This window comes from Salvelinus alpinus, chromosome 27 (assembly GCF_045679555.1).
Source record: "Salvelinus alpinus chromosome 27, SLU_Salpinus.1, whole genome shotgun sequence".
Taxonomy (NCBI): Eukaryota; Metazoa; Chordata; class Actinopteri; order Salmoniformes; family Salmonidae; genus Salvelinus; species Salvelinus alpinus.
The window spans coordinates 47684048-47692955 of record NC_092112.1 but is presented as its reverse complement, the minus strand read 5'-3'; the positions used below and the strand labels follow the sequence as shown (position 1 = coordinate 47692955).

Here is an 8908-nt window from a genome sequence, read left to right as displayed (position 1 = left end):
GACAGTGTGCACAGACAGACGCACACATAATGACACACACAATCAGTCTCTCTCTCACACACGGTCAGATAGACAATGACCAGTGGAACATTTCCATAAAGGAAGGCTGTAATGCTGTTGTCCAGTCACTGGGCAACTGGAACAGCAGATGGTCATCTTCCCTTCCACTAATATCACACCAGCTAGCCGTGGGGGGTTGGGGGGCTCAGGCACCAGTCTCACACCTATCATGCACTGCAACTTTGATTTCCAATAGACATCAGTTTAAAACGGATAGCAGAAAAATAAGCTATAAAATCATCTCTGAACTATAGATCAACGTTGTGCAGCATAGCGTAGTAGCGTAGCCTAGTGGTTAGAGCGTTGGACGAGTAACCGAAAGTGCAAGATCGAATCCCTGAGCTAGCACGGTACAAATCTGTCGTTCTGCCCCTGAACAAGGCAGTTAACCCACTGTTCCTAGGCTGTCATTGAAAATAAGAATTTGTTCTTAACTGACTTGCCTAGTTAAATAAAGGTAAAATAAAATAAATAATTCAGCGGATTAAACAGGAGACCATTAATTGGCATAAGTGAAAGATGGCCTGTAGGGAGCATAGTGAGACAGTACCAAGTATAACAAGACAGTGTATGAGGGAGACACTAACTGAGCAAATCTGCTCATTGCGAGAAGTAGTGGAAAGGTCAGCTCTAAAATAAAGAACAGAAAACAGGAAGGTTTTATATCCTGTTGATTGGTCGGCCCAAGCACGCACTGTAAAACTGTACTGGAGAACATAGCCTACTTGCCACATAAGACCGACCGGCTCAAAGCGATCTTATGTAGCAACATTTGAAATTGTGTTTTTTACAATGGATAAAAGCAGAGACTCTGAGCTACAAAATGGTATATCATACACTGCATTTTTGAGGAACAATGTATTTGAAAGATGACAAACTTGTAAGCTCACTTTTGAGAAAATGGCCTTTGAATGTTTTGGTACCTACTGGGTAGCTCTCCTTTGTCTACACCAATTCAGCATTGTTCACACCCTCTTAAGCCAGCCCCACCCACCTCTTTAAGGATTCACATGTGAGGTCATGTGCTAAATAGTGAGTAGCATAGAAAAGATTAAGACTAAAAAAGTGGCAAAAGTAGTAGTCTACAATAAGGAAAAATTCCAGTTAAACAGAAAGTGTCCAGATAAAAATATTTTATAAATATTAGATGACGCTTACCCAGACACATTCGTCTAAATTGATGGGTCATGTGAAAGAAATGATATAATCCCCAGCCAAATCCAATGGTGGAAAAAGTACAAAATTGTCATACTTGAGTAAAAGTAAAGATAGCTTAAAAGAAAATGACTCAAGTGAAAGTCACCCGGTAAAATATTACTTGAGTACAAGTCTAAAAGTATTTTGTTTTAAAAATACTTAAGTATCAAAAGTAAATGGAATTAATAAAATTTACTAAAGTATCAAAATTATAAGTATAAATCGTTTCAAAATCCTTATATTAATAAACCAGACGGCACAATTTTCTGTATTTTTTTTTATTACATAATTTATAAACAAAGGACTTGTGTTTAGTGAGTCTGCCAGATGTGTGAATTGAAAAATTTTCCTGTCAAAATGTAGCGAGTACATTTCGGTGTCAGGGAAAATGTATGGAGTAAAAAATACATATTTTTATTCAGAATGTAGTGAAGTAAAAGTAAAATATGACTGGTCCGTCCGAACCATGCATGAACAAGGGAATCTATATTCGGAGAGCCTGTTTCTGTCCTGCCCTTGCCTTTGGTGCAGTTGCATGTGACGTCCATAGTCTCTTCGTAAACAAAACCCCCTTATATTCTCAAAAATATATGTTTGTCTAGCTGTGTCCAGTCCAGGTGGTGCTTGTAGAGGCAGACCATCTATGGGAGGAAGGATGTCAGCGTTGCATAGCTCCTGAAACCTGGTCCCGACTGAGTCTGAAAGCTCCTTGGCGATAACAACACCAGTCTCCAGAGCATCGAAGCTATAGAACAGGAAAAAACTAAATAAAATTAGAAGACATTACAACCTTGCACCTTATCAATTCACCTCACAAGTTTAGATAAGAAGAATAACCTGATACAATGCAATGACAATGATATTCACCTGAAGTGCTGGTACTGTTTGATCTGTAGCAGCGGCCTGAAGTACAGAGTCAGGTGTTGTTGTCAGCCATAGCTTTCCACCAGCACCGTACCATCCTCCAGTCCAACCAGCTGTGGGATGTTGACCCCTGTCAGAGTGCTGTCTTTCACTTTTCTGGACAACATGCCTTCATCAATCAAGTAGTTGACTTGTTGTGGTATTCCTTCACAGCAGACACCAAACAAGCCACACTTGCGAGGAGTTAAAAAGTAGATGGGACCTGGCTGCAGGCTAGTGCACCTGCAAACAACAAAATAACATAAATTACAATTAATTGTCTCACCCCTGTCAGTCTGTCTTTACACTGCTCAGTGAAAGGTATTTGGCCTTATTTAAAACCTTTTCTCAATATGGTGGCGCTGTTTTCACTTTGTAAAAAATCGTGCCCAAATTAAACTGCCTCGTACTCTATTCTAGCTCGTACAATATGCATATTATTATTACTATTGGATAGAAAACACTCTCAAGTTTCTAAAACCGTTTGAATTATATCTGTGAGTAAAACAGAACTCATTTTGCAGCAAACTTCCTGACAGGAAGTGAAAAATCTGAAATCGAGGCTCTGTTCCAGGGCCTTCCTATTAATTTGCCTAAAATCTATGGATATACATGCACTTCATACGCCTTCCACTAGATGTCAACAGCTTTTGGAATGACGTGTCTGGAAATTTCATTGTCTTCGAAGGCGCGAGAAGGAACCCCAGATTGCCTTCTGAAAAGCTTTCGGTATACACGGTAGATATCTCCGGCTCTGATTTTATTTGATAGATGTGATAAAAACATCATAAAGTAGTTTTTTTCAACCGAGTTGTATCAGTTTATTGAACGTTTATTGCGAGTTTTGGAATTTTCTTTTCTTTGCGTCAGGTGAAGTTGGGCACGTTTGCGCCAAATGGCTAGCTATGGTTGCTAATTCGACAGGAGAAGAGGACATTCTAAAACCAAACAACGATTATTCTGGACCAAGGACTCCTTGTACAAGATTCTGATGGAAGCTCAGCAAAAGTAGGAACCATTTATGATGTTATTTCGTATTTCTGTGGAAAATGTTTAGTTCTATTTTCCGCCCTTATTGCGGGCGCTGTCTCGCTATAACGTAAGCTGTTTGTTATGGTAAAGTTATTTTTTAAAATCTAACACGGCGATTGCATTAAGAACTAGTGTATCTTTCATTTGCTGTCCAACATGTATTTTTTAGTAAAGTTTATGATGAGTTATTTGGTCAGATTAGGTGAGCGTCAGAAATATATCCGGAGATTCAGGGAAAAAGTAGCTACATTTTCACAATGTATAACCACGGTTTTCAGCTCAAAATATGCACATTTTCGAACAAAACATAAGTGTATTGTATAACCTGATGTTATAGGACTGTCATCTGATGAAGTTGGTCAAGGTTAGTGATTAATTTTATATCTTTTGCTGTTTTTTTGCGATCGCTACCTTTGCGGTGAATGAATGCGGTTGTGTGTTTGGCTATTGTGGTAAGCTAATATAATGCTATATTGTGTTTTCGCTGTAAAACACTTAAAAAATCTGAAATATTGGCTGGATTCACAAGATGTTTATCTTTCATTTGCTGTACACCATGTATTTTTCATAAATGTTTTATGATGAGTATTTAGGTATTTCACGTTGCTCTCTGTAATTATTCTTGCTGCTTCGGTGCTATTTGTGATTGTAGCTGCAATGTAAAACTATGATTTTATACCTCAAATATGCACATTTTCGAACAAAACATAGATTTATTGTATAACATGTTATAAGACTGTCATCTGATGAAGTTGTTTTTTGGTTAGTGACTAATTATATCTCTATTTGGTCGGTTTTGTGATAGCTACCTATGCGGTAAAAAAATTGTGAAAATATGCGGTTGAGTCTTTTGCTATTGTGGTTAGCTAATAGAAATACATATTGTGTTTTCGCTGTAAAACATTTAAAAATCGGAAATGATGGCTGGATTCACAAGATATGTGTCTTTCATTTGCTGTATTGGACTTGTGATTTCATGATATTTATATGCTAGTATTTACTTGTGGCGCTATGCTAGGCTATGCTAGTCAGCTTTTTACTGATGAGGATACTCCCGGATCCGGGATGGTGATGAAGTAGAAGATATACAGTTGAAGTCGGAAGTTTGCACAAACTTAGGTTGGAGTCATTAAAACTCGTTTTTCAACCACTCCACAAATTTCTTGTCAACAAACTATAGTTTTCCCAAGTCGGTTAGGACATCTACTTTGTGCATGACACAAGTAATTTTTCCAACAATTGTTTACAGACAGATTATTTAACTTATAATTCACTGTATCACAATTCCAGTGGGTCAGACGTTTACATACACTAAGTTGACTGTGCCTTTAAACAGCTTGGAAAATTCCTTAAAATGATGTCATGGCTTTAGAAGCTTCTGATAGGCTAATTGACATAATTTGAGTCAATTGGAGGTGTACTTATGGATGTATTTCAAGGCCTACCTTCAAACTCAGTGCCTCTTTGCTTGACATCATGGGAAAATCTAAAGAAATCAGCCAAGACCTCAGAAAAAAATTTGTAGACCTCCACAAGTCTGGTTCATCATTGGGAGCAATTTCCAAATGCCTGAAGGTACCACGTGTATCTGTACAAACAATACTGCGGAAGTATAAACACTATGGGACCACGCAGCAGTCATACCGCTCAGGAAGGAGACTGTCTCCTAGAGATTAACTTCTTCAGGCTGCAAGCCCGACGCCGGTACACTTATGACAACAGCCAGCTCAAGTGCAGGGCGCGAAATTCAAAATATATTTTTTAGAAATATTTAACTTTCACACATTAACAAGTCCAATACAGCATTTGAAAGATAAACATCTTGTGAATCCAGCCAACATGTCCGATTTTTAAAATGTTTTACAGCGAAAACACCATGTATATTTATGTTAGCTCACCACCAAATACAAAAAAGGACAGACATTTTTCACAGCACAGGTAACATGCACAAAACCAACATAACTAACCAAGATCCAACCAAACTAACCAAGAAACAACTTCATCAGATGACAGTCCTCTAACATGTTACACAATAAATCTATGTTTTGTTCGAAAAATGTGCATATTTGAGGTATAAATCAGTTTTACATTGCTGCTACCATCACAGCTACCGTCAGAAATAGCACCGAAGCAGCCAGAGTAATTACAGACACCAACGTCGAATACCTAAATACTCATCATAAAACATTTCTAAAAAATACATGGTGTACAGCAAATGAAAGACAGGCATCTTGTGATTCCAGCCAATATTTCCGATTTTTTTAAGTGTTTTACAGCGAAAACACAATATAGCATTATATTAGCTTACCACAATAGCCAGAAACACAAGCCATTTCCCAGCAGCAAAACTAATAGTACACAGTTCGACAGATATATGAAATAGCATCATAAAATGGGTCCTACTTTTGATGAGCTTCCATCAGAATGTTGTACAAGGGGTCCTTTGTCCAGAACAATCGTTGTTTGGTTTTAGAACGTCCTTTGTCCCTCTTGAATTAGCAAGCACACTAGCCAAGTGGCGCGAAGCTCTCCTTCCTGAACATACGCAGACAAAGCAACACGCCTAACGTCCCGAAAAAATTTCAGTAATCTAATAAAACTATATTGAAAAAACATACTTTACGATGATATTGTGACATGTATCAAATAAAATCAAAGCCGGAGATAGTAGTCGCCTATAACGACAGCTTTCCAGAAGGCAATTCCAGGTCCATCCTCGCGCTTTCCAGAAAACAGGAAATGGGTGACACGTCATTCCAAGAGGATTTGTTCCACCTCAGACCAAGATAATCACCCCATTTCTTCTCTCACTGCCTCTTGACATCTAGTGGAAGGGGTATGACGTGCATGTATACTAATACGTATCATGCCCATTTATATGCAGGCCCTAGAACAGAGCATCGTTTTCAGACTTTCCACTTCCTGGTCAGGAAGTCTGCTGCCAAATGAGTTCTGTTTTACTCACAGATATAATTCAAACGGTTTTAGAAACTAGAGAGTGTTTTCTATCCAATAGTAATAATAATATGCATATTGTACGAGCAAGAATTGAGTACGAGGCCGTTTGAAATGGGCACCTTTTATCAGAGCTACTCAATACTGCCCCTGCAGCCCAAACAGGTTTTAATGTACTTTGGTGCGAAAAGTGCAAATCAATCCCAGAACAACAGCAAAGGACCTTGTGAAGATGCTAGAGGAAACAGGTACAAAAGTATCTATATCCACAGTAAAACGAGTCCTGTATTGACATAACCTGAAATGCAGCTCAGCAAGGAAGAAGCCACTGCTCCAAAACCGCCATAAAAAAGACAGTTTGCAACTGCACATGGGAACCAAGATTGTTGAAGAAATGTCCTCTGGTCTGATGAAACAAAATAGAACTGTTTGGCCATAATGACCATCGTCATGTTTGGAGGAAAAGGGGGAGGCTTGCAAGAACACCATTCCAACCGTGAAGCACGGGGGTGGCAGCATCATGTTGTGGGGGTGCTTTGCTGCAGGAGGGCCTGGTGCACTTCACAAAATAGATGGCGTCATAAGGAAGTACAATTATGTTAATTTATTGAAACAACATCTCAAGACATCAGTCAGGAAGTTAAAGCTTGGTCGCAAATGGATCTTCCCAATGGACAATGCCACTGAGCATATTTCCAAAGTTGTTGCAAAATGGCTTAAGGATAACAAAGTCAAGGTATTGGAGTGGCCATTATCACGCCCTGACCTCAATCCTATAGAAAATTGTGGGCAGATCTGAAAAAGCGTGTGCGAGCAAGGATGCCTACAAACCTGACTCAGTTACACCAGCTCTGTCAGGAGGAATGGGCCAAAATTCACCCAACTTATTGTGGGAAGCTTGTGGAAGGCTACCCCAAACGTTTGACCCAAGTTAAACAATTTAAAGGCAATGCTCCCAAATACTAATGGAGTGTATGTAAACTTCTGACCCATTGGGAATGTGATGAAATAAATAAAAGCTGAAATAAATTATTCTCTCTACTATTATTCTGACATTTCACATTCTTAAAATAAAGTGGTGATCCTAACTGACCTAAGACAGGGAATTTTTACTAGGATTTAATGTCAGGAATTCTGAAAAACGGAGTTTAAATGTATTTGGCTAAGGTGTATGTAATCTTCCGACTTCAACTGTATATATATTTTTGGAGTGTACATCTATCTATCTATCCATCTACGTCCTTAATCAGTATAAAGGAGGAAATGTTGCTTACTTGTTGAGCAAAATCAAAGCTGTAATGCATCCTAATGTATTTTCTTGCTGGTTCAGTACGGGCCCCCAGAGACAACTGCAGGTCTTGACAGGTGGTCTTACAGTCAGCAACCATCTTCTGGTAGACAGACCGCTCACTCTGAACAAGCAGGACATGCTGCTCTTGCTTCTTCAGCTTGACTGACTTAACAACTTCTTGAAGATTGGCAGATCTGAAGACTTGATAGTTGTTCCTCTGGCACTGCCAGCACAGGTCTGTCCTGGGCTTAGTGCTTGTGATGTGGGGCAGCAATTTTTTCCACAGATTCCTGCAGGAAGGCAGCCCGACTACACGTACCTCTGGAAAATACAGAAATAATGTGAGATCAATAAAAGTAGTGCCAATCATGTTGGAGGTCAATTAAATAATCAAAATGTGTTTATGCTTTTACATACCAAATCTTGTCATTGATTCCATGTACAGACGCCACACTGCTGCTTTTGTCACATGGGATGGCAGCAGCTTTCCACCTAAGTGTTTGTGTGGGTGGCGTCCTGGTAATACTACTGCATTATCCTCTGCGTAGTTGTTGATGAAGTTCACCACTCGCTGCAAGTCCTCATGCTTCAGGTGCTTGCTTGGCCCAGCTCTCTTTTTGATGGGAGGCATTAGACCATTCTCCTTGTATGACCGGTGGAGGAGAGTCAGGCGTGTTCTACTGATGCCGAATTACAAATTCCAGGTACAAATATTTTAGCATTATTATGCAATAGATGCCAAATGGCATTCTGAGTTATTACTACACACAGTTCATACACATAATGTTAGCTAGCAAGCCAGTCATCTAACGTCAGCTAGCTAGCTAACAGCAAGCTTTAACTTAGGGTCTTTTGTTTAGACATGTAGCTAGCTAGCTAAACAATTAACCATAATCCTAATCCATAGAGTACTAGCAATACAAACCGATTGGCATAGCTAGCTAAAGTTAACCAAATAGGTTCAATGTTAGCTAGTTAACATTAGGCTATAACTAGCAATGCGAAATGGCATTCTGAGATATCACTACACACAGTTCATACACGTAATGTTAGCTAGCTAGCCAGCCATCTATCTAACGTTAGAGAACTAACAGCAAGCTTTAACTTTGGGTCTTTTTGTTTAGACATGTAACGTTAACTAGCTAGCTAAAGAATTAACTATGATCCCAATCCATAGACTACTAGCAATACAAACCGATTGGCATAGCTAGCTAAACTTAACCAAATAAGTTCAATGTTAGCTAGCAAGCCAGCCATTGAACTTCAGCTCGCTAGATAACAACATGCTTAAACTTGCAATGAAAACAACTTTCTTACAAAATTAGAAACATATAATATCTGAAACTGTAGCTAGACTCTTACCCGTATACATGGATGAACGCTTCACAGCAGACTGCAACCCCTTTCATTAAATAAGACGTCCAGTGTCGTTTCTGTTTAGTTTGCACAGACATTCCACTGATTTCAAAA

General features: G+C 39.1%; 1 long non-coding RNA gene across 1 annotated transcript; it reads right to left on the bottom strand.

The window, feature by feature from the left end:
• Window positions 1–1528: 1528 nt before the first annotated feature.
• LOC139555840 (uncharacterized) lies at window positions 1529–7759 on the bottom strand. Its single transcript, XR_011671032.1, has 3 exons — window positions 7422–7759; window positions 2125–2403; window positions 1529–2002 (listed from the first exon to the last, which is right to left on the bottom strand). It is a non-coding gene; the product is annotated as an uncharacterized lncRNA (long non-coding RNA).
• Between the last annotated feature and the right edge of the window lie 1149 nt (window positions 7760–8908).